Below are 13,564 nucleotides of genomic sequence, written 5' to 3' on the forward strand. Positions count from 1 at the left end.
CTGAGGGGGGCATGCAAGGAAAATAAAAAATAGCATCTTTGCTATCTGCTGCAGTAATGGCGAACCTTGGCACCCCAGATGTTTTGGAACTACATTTCCCATGATGCTCATGCACTCTGTAGTGTAGTTGAGCATCATGGGAAATGTATTTCCTAAACATCTGGGGTGCCAAGGTTCGCCGTCACTGTGCTATAGCATCTGAGCTTCCCCTCATTTCAGATCCCCCCCTCAGATCTACAGTGACTACACTTACAAGTGCACTTGTAGAGCACAGTGGATTTGTTTTTAGTAAATCAATCCCAATGCATTCCAGAGTATGACCCCTACATATTCCATCCTGTATGTGTGGGTAATCAATCTTACAAGGGCACGTTTGTGTTGGAGAATCCATGATTACACACTACCAAACCAGGAACTTGGCCACTTTCAGCTGTGTGCTTGTTCTTTCCTCCAACACATCTGGAGTATTGAGGGTTGCTCATGCTGAATTCACCTTGACCTTCAGGTCAAGACATCTATTTACACAGCATGTCAGTTTTACTATCTATCTGCAAATATAATTTGCAAAAAAATCAAAATACTTAATTCCAAGGCCGAACTCCCCCAATTCATCACTGCAACAGCCATCTCTATAACCGAACGTGAATGTAATGTTGAGAAGGCATTAATGCTGTGTCATGCTGTAGTTGAAACCAGCCAAAAAAGCAATACTCCTGACAAAAAAAATCTATACTCACCCAGAGCAGTAATGTCTTCAGCCTGAAAGCACATCTAAATTACCAATGTGCTCATCTATCACACAGCACAAGGAGGTTAATAACAATGATAAAGTGTTCTGACTTGCACAGGTCAGATACAGTACATGAGCGAACAGTAACAAAAATCTCTTTAAAAATATACAAAAGTATATGGTATTTGTAAATATATATATATATATATATATATATATATATATATATATATAGGTGCAATAGATGGAAATTTTGGTGCTGAAAGCGAAAATGCAGGATGCGCGTAGCCGAAAACCTAAACCGATAAAAATGACAGTTTTCAAAAAATATATGTATTTTTAGATATAAGTGTATTAAATTCGACGTCTTAATTAATATTATGAATTTAAATGAATATGAATTTATTGTCGCCCATTATCGGCACCTTTAGTACAAGAAAAGCTAAAAAAAAAAATGTATGCCTTAAAGTTCTATGTATGTCTTCACACTGGTCTGTTCCGCTTCCATTGTGGTGTTAAAAATCCTGCTTGCTGCAGTTAGAAAAACCGCCCCAAAAATGCACCTCCCCATTTAAATGCATTGAAAATGCAGAAAGAACGTATCAATAACGCACCCATGTTACATGTTCACATGACCTATGAAAAACAAACCAGAAGCACAGTAAAATCTTGGTAAAATTGCAGTAGAATCGTGGGAAAATCTATATGAAATTGTGGCAAAATCACATGCGTTTTCCACGCCATTATCAGCACCTTTTTCTCTTATTAGCAAAATGCTGATAACACAATTTTCCATCGATATGTTTCGGTGGCTGTAATTTTCGGTGCATCTCATATATATATATATATATATATATATAATATGTCCTTTTGTACCGTTATTGCCCCAAGATGGTGCTGCTAGTATCCAGAAGTTATATAAACTCCGGAGAATTAGCATGGGAATACATCATGACTGGGCGGGTTGGCGTGTCAATATGTTTTTTTCAATGAATGGCGTCATCATTTACCATGACTGACGCTGGATTTACAAGGCTGGCTTTTTTGGCAGTTGAATTTCGTTTTTAATGAAGGACTGGTAAGAATCGGATGTGTGTTTTCTTGCAACTGACATCTTGTGCATGAATAGAGGTTCTTTTTACCCCTCATTCAGGTGTGGGGGGGGGCAGATATCTGGGAATTTTTTTTTTGTATTGGTACATGTTCCCTGGGCAGTGGCCAACCTTGCATGTTATTGCTAATCCCTTTACTTGTAGCCTTAAAAACAAAGAACATTGATTTGACTGATTCAGGTCAAAAAAGATTTCAACGGGGTTTCGATTCAGCATCTAAACTTTTGATATGTTTAGCTGTACTTCCCATAGCCGAACCTAGGCGTGTTCCTCTTCAATAAAAGACGTACCTACGGTTAAATTCGGAGGAGCGATGTTTCCCATTTGTTAATTTACAAATAAACAAACTGTGCAGAGTGCCCCTTTGACACTAATGTCACATCAGTAGCTGATTGCATTCAGACTGTCTCTCTATATTTGTATAACGTTGTAAAGAGCAGACAAAATGAGATGGAATGGTATAAGTCACCATGATGTTTCTGTAATATGAACAAGTTCTTTTGAACTTGTAATGTAAACAGGGTTTCTTTCAGAAGAACAGAAATTAACATTTGAAAAATGGCCTATTGTGACGTATTACACTCTCTGCCTTACTCTGAATAGAGATTTTGCAGCTTGCAGGCCAACAATCTAAGCACAAGCAGGCTTAGACAGTGATTTTCTCTGGGGTAGGTTAACCCCAGTTAAACCTTTACACAGACAAATATTAGCCACCATTGCATGCTTTAATAGTAACATGTACCATTCACAGCATCTACTGTTGCAACTGTGACCTTTAAAAAGAAATGCCTGTAACCCCTCACTTTCTTCAAAGAGGCACTAAGCCTTTTATCTCTTTATCTCTCGTTAGTGCTTTGATAGATTCAATTTGATAATCTTAAAAAAAAAAAAAAAAAAAAGCAATGCAAGAAAATTTTTTCAGAAAAACAATTTTACAAAGCACAATAAGTAAAAATAAAATAAATGGGATTAAAAGGAATGAGGCCCCGTTCACACTGGGGCAACGCGACCTCGGAGCGGCCAGCACGGACTTCATAACATTGAAGTCTATACAGGTCGCTCCGGGTCGCCCCAAAGAAGCTCCGGACCCTTTTTCTAAGTCGGAGCGACTTGTGTCGCTCCTATTAGAACGGGTCCCCAGCTTCTCTATGGAAGGCGACCTACGGCGACCTGTCAGGCGACCAGGTCGCCTGACAGGTCGCCCCAGTGTGAACGGGGGCTCAAAGGACTGTGCAAATTTTGCCTGATCTTTGGTTCTAGCAGAGTCCCATTCATTTGCAGAGTAAATCCAATCTGATGTATTAAAGTGACTGGTTCTCATAAATGACTCACAGCATTTTTTTTATAGTGATGTTAGATGAGAACTGTTACTGCAACCATCTTTCCAGGTGCCTGAAAAGACTTTACAAACATAATACAACCAATCAAAGGGTCTGAAGGATGTGCTGAAGGGGTGGTAAAGTGTTTTATTATGCTCCATTATCACATTTATTCTAACTATATATTTCTTAAAGATAACAAGGTTCACAATCCGACAACCAACATATTATTGGCAGAGAACGAAATTACTATTCGATAGAGACCAAATATAATATAAATGGGATGCACATATCACATTAGGAGATACAAGGTATTCCATTCACTTGCTGGACCATGAAATATAGGTGTGTTTTGTGTCTAACTGATTGTTACACTAAAGTATAGGACACTTACAAAGTTTTATAAATGTAACATCATCACAACAGAACTTTTGGGCTATGAAAAGGGTTTGCTTCTGGAAGTTAGACTAGAGTGTACATTGGCATTAAACTGTTCTGGTAGACAATTTCTGACATGACAATGTAATGACAGGACTTAATTAAAGATCTTTCAAGCATTTTGGCTAATGGAGGTTTACAACATCATGCTCTGCTTTTGGCTTGAAATAGTCTATTGAGATTTATAATGGCTTGGCATTCCTTCTACATTTTTCAGTTGTGTGCTTCAATTTGGCCTGTGTTCTAGTAGGGGATTTTATGAAGTGTGTCACTGCCTCTGGCTGTCCACCACTGACAAAAGATTTAAACCTGACCATTTTGCTAGAAATTGTGCATTTTGGGGAAATACTGTAAGGGTGGAGCTGTGAGCAATATGACCAGGGCCGCTGATAAGGCAGTACATCCAGCCCTGTTGTACCGGGCCTCAAAAACTCCACAGGGGGGGTCCAGATAGCTTTACAGTTGATTTATATCTAAAACAAATAAAAAGGACTTTATAACCCACAGCCCCACACCCACTTGATTTTAGGGATTATAGTGTTTTCCTGGGCCCCCTTAGGTCAACAGAGGGGCCCAGGAGGTGAGAGCAGAGGAGGGACTTTTTTGCCATTTTCGGGCGCAGGCACATTATCCCGCGCTGCATGCTGCTCTTCACCTGTGCAGCTGCACAGATTAAAGTTCCGGCCGCCCACTGTGTGCCTTCCCTGGCGGATGGATTCAAATGTGGAGCCTTCCCTGCCTCAGAAAGTGTCAGCGCTGCAGCCCGAGGGAGAGAGAGATCACAGTGGAGGCTCAGAGCATAGCGGGAGTACTTCTGACAGCTGAACACAGGGAAGCAGTCCCCTGCACATGGCAAACTGTCTGACAGGTCACATAGGCTACTCAGGAAAGTGCAGTCCTCAAACTCCCCTGCTGTGTGCTTAGCATGATGATGATAATCATCATAATCATTCTGTTGCATTCTCACAGCACAGCAGGTTCTCTATGTCTCTCTCAGTGTCACATAGCTGTTGGGTGCTGACTGTGTTATGAATGTACTGCGTTATAGTCTGTAACACACAGTAAAGCGATAGAGAACCTGCTGTGCTGTGAGCAACATAATGATGATGATGATGATGATCATCATCATCATGAGCACACAATTAGATGCTATTTTACACTTGTGTTTAGGGTGAGGGTTATTAAAAACACACAGCTGAGCTACATTTTTGCCACCCCTCAAACCACTCCCCTTTTAAGAACCTTTCACGGCAGCTTTCCAATTAGGTCTGCCTGTTAGTTTTTCCTGTGGACCTGATTGAAAGCTCCATGTAGGTCTAGGGAGTCCCAATGTAAATGGGCTTTTGTCTGTTTACACCCACCTACCCGCGTGCCAATTCAGGTCCAACAAAAAAAAAATTGAAAAGGCCTGCGTTCTAAATGTGACAGATCAGAATTAGCCTGATGTAAGTGGACACAAGTCCATTTACATCTGGCTACCCATAAAGCCACCACAAGTCTGTGGTATATGTGGACACTCTCTGAACGGGCATGGACATCAAAACACTGACATCTGTCCCATTCAGCTCCAGTTATGATTGCTGTGCCGCTGTGACAGATTCCTGGTAGGAAAGCTATGGTGGGTTCAGACTAGGGTCCCTGAGCTCATCCCATCTAATTAGTGGTTGTGAAAAAAGTTCTAAAATAAGACATAAGTCTCTGTTGCTTTATAATATGTGTCATTTTAGAATATTAATGGTTATTAAAGGATAAGTTCACCTTTTGGAACATGTTACATGTTTCACCTGTTTTTAAGGTGGAATATGTAAAATGCCCCTGCCACCAGTTTCCATGATTTCACCCAGACCCCCCCCTCTGCGCTGTGACAAACAATTTGGGGGTCATCAAAACTCATCACACCTAGAGATCTAAGTTAATATAAAAGACTTGCAAATAATGCTAGGTTCACACAACTGTGGCTACAAATTGATCCGATTTTCAGTATGAATATGTAGTGCTTCATGGTTGCATTTTTTTTACGTGATTTTGATGGGTTTTTGATGCACTTTTCATGCCTCTGTGTGTTTTTGGTTTTGCCCAATGATAAGCATGTTTGTTGTGACATAAATTAAAGGTGTCCTCTTCCTTGTTTGTCTGTGTTGTGTGGTGGTAAGTCATGTCCTCTCTGTCTTTGGTCATGGCAACAGTTGTTACTTCTACTGCCGAAGTTTTGTTTGAAGCAGAGGAGGAACAGAGGAAAAAGAAACATAGATACTGGATCCATCCACTCATTGCAAATAGGCAGAAGAGAGGCCAGTTCTGGGTCATGAATAATGACCTCTGTGCACATAAGGAAAAGTTCTTCAATTACACGTCTATGTCAATATAAAGGTGAGTACATATGCTTATCCTCATTGGATTTATGTGAGGAGGGATGTGCCTGGGAGGAGGCAAGTATATAGGATTTAAAAGCAGTGAAATCGCATTAAAAGTATCAAATCACGTATAGATGCATTTTTGGTGCTTTTCCATGGGATCCAAAATTGAGCTGGAATCGCACCAAAGTATTACAGAACCCTTATTCCTTTTTGTGCTGCAAGGCATTGATGTGAATGGACGCCACTGAAAACAATGGGGTTGTTTTACTAAAACTGGAGAGTCTGGTGCCACTCTACATAGAAACCAATCATCTTCAAGGTTTTTTTGGGGTTTTTTTTATTGTCAAAGCTTACAGTGTTACTAAACTCAGGATTCTGCATTTACTATATCTGTTCTGCACAGTACACAGAACATGGAAATGCAATTAATTTAGTAAATATAAATTGCTGGATACCTTTTCTTATCAGCAGTATATAGCAGTTCTGTGACTTCTATCAGTGTCTGGTTTAAGCTTGTAGGAAGAGTTTTCATTCTCCTCTGACTGTCCTATGAGGCTGAAGGACCCTGACCCCCTATCTGAGCAGTGTTTATTGGCCCTTTGCCGATCACATGCACCCTCCCAAGAAAAAAAAAAACTCTCTAGCAATATACACTGAGCATGTGAACAGTGACTCCAAAGGCTCTGTCTTATCAGGAGATGGATTGGAGACTGTGGAAGAAGGAGAGGATCAGAGAAGACAGGATCAAACAGCCTTTTTACACAATGCAGAGCATTAACCCCTTAGGTTCCACAGTGAGTATAACAAGCATGCTCTACTATATACAGGCTGATTTAACTGTTGTGGGTTTAGTAACACTTTAAGTATTTAGAGCCGGTTCACACTGAGGCGATCCGACTTCGGGGGGCCACCTGTGAAGTCGCGTGCACCGCTGTGCACCGCGACTTCGGCGTGACTTGCAGGGACTTCACATAATGGAAGTCTATGCAAGTTGCTCCCAGGTCGCCCCAAAGTAGTACAGGACCCTTTTTCTAAGTCGGAGCGACTTGTGTCGCTCCTATTAGAACGGGTCCTGTACTACTCAATGGACCGCGACTTGTCAGACTGAGTCGCACTAGTCTGAATGGGCTCTTAAGGGAGATAAACCAAACATTTTATTAACCATAATAAATGTACATTTCTCTAACCATAAGCACCTGATTAGGCATATGACCTACTTAAAGTTATCCGTTTAACCACTGATGGCATTATGATCACACATCAAAGAGTGGCGCAAATTGAACATGCTGAAGTTAGAAGCTGTTTGGTTTTTATGCACAGTTGCACTAGATTTTGCACTCTCCAGTATTAGTAAATTCAACCCCAGTGAGATTTCATAGTTACATAGTTAGTCAGGTTGAAAAAAGACACAAGTCCATCTGGTTCAACCAAAAAAAAAAAAAAACAGTCTTGAAAACCCAACCATACAATCCCATATACACAATCCTATAACCACTGTTGATCCAAAGGAAGGTGAAAATAAACCCCAGCAAAGCACGATCCAATTTGCTACAGCAGGGGGAAAAAATTCCTTCCTGATCCCCGAGAGGCAATCGGATATTCCCTGGATCAACTTTACCTAACAAAAATTTTAGTACCCATTTATATTATGTAAATCTAGGAAAGAATCCAGGCCTTTTTAAAGCAATCTAGTGAGCTAGCCAGAACCACCTCTGGAGGGAGTCTATTTCACATTTTCACAGCTCTTACGGTGAAGAAACCTTTCCATATTTGGAGACTAAATCTGTTTTCCCCTAGAACAACTCAACACCAAGTTCACTATATGGACCCCTTATGTATTTATACATGTTGATCATATCCCCCCTTAATCTCCTCTTCTCAAGAGAGAATAAATTCAGTTCCTCTAATCTTTTCTCATAGCTGAGGTCCTCCATGCCTCTTATCAGTTTGGTTGCCCTTCTCTGCACTTTCTCCAGTTCCCCGATATCCTTTTTAAGAACTGGTGCCCAAAACTGAACTGCATATTCCAGATGAGGTCTTATTTCCACTGTCATTGTCTTATTTCCATTGTCATGTGATTGTGGTGACTTACGTTGCATCTGAAATCCCACTAGTGTGTATACATTCACTTTCCCAAGCTCCAGTCTCCACAATGTCATTGATTTATTATTTAGCTCAATAGGTAACATAGTAACAGCATTGCTATAAACCGTTTTCTGCAAATACTGGCTGTTTGTTTGCTTTTCTCTATCTGTCCTATTACCTCTCATGCACTATAGATACATTCCATATACAAACATGTGAAACACCAGGTTAAACGTATGTATGGTAGATATTACATAAAGGAAATGTGGTTTAAGAATATTGGGGTCAATTCAGTAAGCAGGAAATTGATACATTTTCCCATAATTGGAAAATATATGTGATTACATTACTTATCTAAAATTGATTGCTTGGAAAGCAATAGGTCATATTCCAAGCAGAGGAAGAAATAAAAACTCAATATAATTGCTCAATTACCACTTATCCTAACCGTGATCACCGGCACTGGTCCGCATTGATGCCTAGCATGCCAGAAAATCAAAGGGAGGATTCTGAGGATGGTAAGAGTCAGGCTGCTGCCAGAATAGGGTAGCTCAGAAACTTAATCAGCAGGAATATGAAAGTGAGAGGGGAAAGCACAGACGGCTATCATATGATGTTTTTCTTTTGCTATCACATCAACAACATTTAGGCTGAAAGCCCAGGCTCTGCTAAACAGCCAGCCTTTGTGTAATTAAATTACAGCAGCATTATGCAGCTTTTTAGACCCTGGCCTCGGCAAGAAAAGCCACACTTCATCTCACAAGAGCGTTTTCATTTCAGCTGAGCCTTGTTCACTACCAGCAATCTGAATTGCGTATGTCCAGATATGATCCCACATACACACAGTGTATATAAATCCCTGTAAATTCTCACTACATATAGCTGACAACATTTGACATTGAAAGGCAAAATGATATTATCTATCTATACAGATATGCCTATGCAGGCTGTTGTGGCTAATGGAAACAGTTTGTAGTCATATTCACGAAGGACTAATGTTATCTACAGTTAGCAAATAGATGTACAAACAATAAGAACAGCAGTCTTAAGTGGAACTAAACTCTCCTATGCTGCTCACATTATGCACCATGACTGGCATTTTTCTGCACCTGATCAATGCCAGTCAACACAAGGGCACATAGAAAAAAAATTGTTTCCCATGTGCCCCATTCACACCACAATGCTGTTGTGATGTGCAATGCAGAAAAATGCAGGCAAATGCTATATTTTTTATAAAATACAACAGATAACACTACAAGCCACCATAGCATAGTGCAGCATGATGCAATGCAGAGATTAGAATGGAGTGCAACTTTGTACACTCTCAAAAAAGTTTAAAAAATGTAAACAGTGTGATGCACAAAAGCAGCGCATGGTACCATTGTTTCACCAGATACCAACCTGCATGATTAAACAGAACATTTCAGCATGCGGCCCTGCAGCTGATTGACAGCTGCCATGTTGCTTCACATGTGATCAGCTGTGACACCAGCCAAATAAATATCAAGTAACATTCGATATCTTAAAAATTGACTGTTTGTTGTGCAAAACAGCTGCATCCTATATGTAAAACACTACTTCATAGGCCCTTCTGTATGAAATGTGAGAGGTATGAATAGTCTGAATAGAACATTTAAGCCTGCATGGAAAAATGACAGTTGTAAAAATAAATGAAATGGGAAAACTGTGCATTTTCCACCTGAGCACCATGAAAACTAGCCAGCACAGTCACAGCATGTAATTTAATATTGTCCACAAACTGTATTATCTCACTATTGTCCTGCCAATCACATCTTTTAGAAAGGTAGGGAAAGATCAAATTGATATAACCATTACCAGTAAGAATTACAGCTATCCATTATATATATATATATATATATATATATATATATATATATATATAGATATATATATATATATCTATATATATATATATATCTATATATATCTATCTATATATATATATATATATATATATATATATATATATATATATATAGATTTATATATATATATATATATATATATATATATATATATATGTATATACATATTTTTTTATAAATGTATGCTGTGTATAAATATATATATATATATATATATATATATATATATCAAATCATCCTATAATACATATATATATATATATATATATATATATATATATTGTAAATATATAATGTATATATATATATATAATATATGTAGATATATACATGCATATATATATATATACACACACAATGTGTACTGTCCAACTATTCTTGCTCTTCTGCGATACTGAATTCCAATCATGTATGTTAATTGTGTTGCTTTGACAGGCCTTTGTCAGTACAGTACTATACAACAGCATCACCTAGTTATCAACACAGACAGCGGCGGAACAGCTGATAATTTCTTCCATGTAAAGGTTAAGTAGCAATCCACATCAAGCAGCAGGGGGCAAAAAGGCCAAGGCACTGAGCATTCAAGCTCACAGGCGTAGTTGGTTGTTAAGCAAGGACTTCCTTTGTCTGTTGTGCCTCACTAGAAAGTCAACACCATGCTGTGCAAATTTCTTGTTTGTACTGAGGGCATAGATTTCACAAATCTGCAAACAGGTCAGACATATCAATTTATCTTCCTCAGTTGTTTGTTCAAACAGGATTTCTAAACAGTACAACTTGACCAGTTCAATGGAAACAAGTACTTGTGTATTTGCTTTTTGAATTCATAGGACCACATAATGTAATTATACAACAATTCTATATATTGGTTTAATAACACAACTATTATGTAGCTAGGTACATGGTTATAATTGTGCTATTTTCACTTTTACATATGATGTTACTTCTACTGTATACACTTTGGGGGAGATTTAATAAAACTGGAGCACACGGAATCTGGAGCAGCTGTGCATGGTAACCATCAGCCTCTAACTTCAACTTGTTCAATTAAGCTTTGACAATAAAAGCTGGAAGTTTCTTTGCAGAGCTTTACCAGGTTTTGATCTTACCAGATTTTGAGCTTTCACAATAAGGCCCCTATCACACGGGCGGTGGGCCCGGAGGATTCCATTTTGCTCAGCGAGGATCGATGAGCTGATCCCCGCTGAGCAGGCAGATGACAGCTCCGTCTCCGCTCCCTCTATGGGAGATCAGATGAAAATGGACCGCCTGTTAATTTTCATCCGATCCTAACCCATCCAATCCTCCAGACAGATGGAAAATAGGGTTTCCATCAGTCCGGATTTCACAGACAGGATTGGATCAGAGAGCAGCGGGTGTCAGCGGAGATGTCTCCGCTGACACCCGCTGCTCCATAGGGCTGCATGGAACATCCGATCAGGTCCGCCTGAAAAACTGACAGGCGGACCGGATCGAAAAGCCCGTGTGAAAGTGGCCCAAGTGTAGGTTTATACCGAGGCCGTTTTGAAATTGTGCGTGTTTAGCTGAACTCGCACGATTTCAAGCCGGCATTTCAGTCCGACTTCAGGGGCAATTTTATAGACATCTGTGCGGGTTCCTGCACTGATGTCTATGGAAATCGCCTCCCAAAGTCACCAAAAGTAGTACAGAAACTCGACATCGCATCGATTCAGAAGGTGCAATTGCCGCCAACTGGCTCCGATTTGACATGTAATTTGACATATCAAATCGCATGTCAAATCGGACCATTGTGAATGTGGGCCTAAACCTGGAATCTGATTGATTACTATGCACAGCTGCGCAGATTTAGCACTCTCCAGTTTTAGTAAATCAACCCTATCGGTGCATTAACGGGCTGAAAAAAAAAACACAAAACGCCTGTAAAAGCAGCATTTTGTAAGCCAGTGTGCATAAGACTAAATGGGGGGGGGGGGGGGTTGGGGGCAGTAATCCTAGGCCCTCACCACTCCAAATCTTAAACGAAAAAAAAAAGGCAGATGTCATGTTCTTGGCACAGAAGACCCATGTACTATCACCATACAGCTGGATTATACATTCCTATTAAACAATACTGATTTCATCTGTTGTTTTTACCAGCATAGTAGATCAAAAGCTAACTATATTGTCACCATTTAAAGGAAATCCTTCATCATAGACATACATGAACTACCGCTGCTCACTTGTTAATGAAGATGCAAGCTATAGGGCTATTTTCTTTTTTCTTCTTAACTACTTAAAACGTTACTAACACCTAATATTGGCATGCTTGCTCTAGGTCACTGATTAAGGGCTTGTTTACACTTGCATTTGTTGCTTAAAAGAAGCTGGGGGGGGGGGGGGTTGGGCTGCATTTTTACAAAGCCTCCAACTGCTCCCTGTTTCTTAAATTGAAAAGGCAGCAGTCAGGGGGCAAACATGAAATGGAGGCAAAGCTTTGATTTATGGTCATGGCAGGAATAAAACCCCTGTTGGGTTTGGCAGGTACTATGGCCTCTCAAACACAACCCATTCAAGGGGTTAACACGGGTGGTTTCTGATACACCTCTGAAGAGTGATCCAAGCATGGAGCAGCAGGCCTTGCCGATGGTGTAAACAAGTTCAAGGTGGGGTTGATTTACTACAGCAGTAGAAACTTTTTAATTAGCAAACTGATTGCTCATTTAGCTTAGTAAATACAGTAAATGTATGTGTACTTTGTATACTCAATCATTAGCAAGGGACATTAAAAACAGGATTTTTTCTTGTGCACAATCGGATGAGTAGAGTGGACACAGGTTGAACTTTCCCACTATGTTAAAGGAACATTTATTTGCTATAACTAAGAGGTCTCTACTTTTTAAGTAATTAACCTCACTAAGTAGGGAAAGGGCTATCAAAGCCAAAACACGCACCACGTATGAAGTCAGCAATGACAACTATTTTGACAAGTTCATGATTAAAGTAGTCTTCCAGGCCAACAATTTCTTATTTTAATTTTGAAAAGAGCAAGGAAAAGATAGTATGTCTGTTGTTGTCTCGGGAAAAATCTACCCTCACTTTTTGTCATCAGGACGGAAAGTGAGAAGAAATGCCAAATTATCCATGTGCCACCAGTACTGGAGTAACGACAATATCTTATAATGGTGACATCTGTTATGGTAATAAAATGCAAAAATTTAGATTTCACTTCCTGTTAGGTTTCTGGGAAAGGAAGTAAAAGGGAAATCTTCCTGATGGGGAGACGGACAGCAATAGAAACCTATGTAGATGTTCTAACCCTTCTACATAGGTTTCTATTGCTGTCTGTCTCCCCATCAGGAAGATTTCCCTTTTACTTCCTTTCTGCTCTATGCCATTCTAGAAGTTCGGTTTTATCGAACTCTGAACTCGGTTAATGTCACTCAATACCAGGCAAAACTGTTCAAGATTGTGATATATGGCTGGGCAGATATACCCTTGGAGCAAGATATACTGCTGTAACTTAATACGTTTTTCACATTTAATAATTTTAGATTATAATTAAATAAGGTAAGTGCCACTGAAATTATTATTTGGATAGATTTATGTGTTTAATATTTTACTATAATATAGGAAAGAAAGTGTGAATTTTCATCATCTAGATTAAATGCTATAAAGG

General features: G+C 39.4%; 1 protein-coding gene across 18 annotated transcripts in view; it reads right to left on the bottom strand.

The window, feature by feature from the left end:
* MBNL1 (muscleblind like splicing regulator 1) overlaps nucleotides 1-13,564 on the bottom strand; it is a 186,765-nt gene that overhangs the window by 39,326 nt on the left and 133,875 nt on the right. The window contains exon 1 of one of the 18 annotated variants that reach the window (XM_082250200.1): nucleotides 8,477-8,498. The exons of the other annotated variants lie outside the window; for them this stretch is intronic. The gene's annotated coding sequence lies outside the window, so the exon portion shown is untranslated. Of the gene's footprint in view, nucleotides 1-8,476; nucleotides 8,499-13,564 lie in introns of those variants that run through there. 18 annotated transcript variants of the gene reach the window in all.

This window comes from Pelophylax lessonae, assembly GCF_965119305.1.
Source record: "Pelophylax lessonae genome assembly, chromosome: 3".
Classification (NCBI taxonomy): Eukaryota; Metazoa; Chordata; class Amphibia; order Anura; family Ranidae; genus Pelophylax; species Pelophylax lessonae.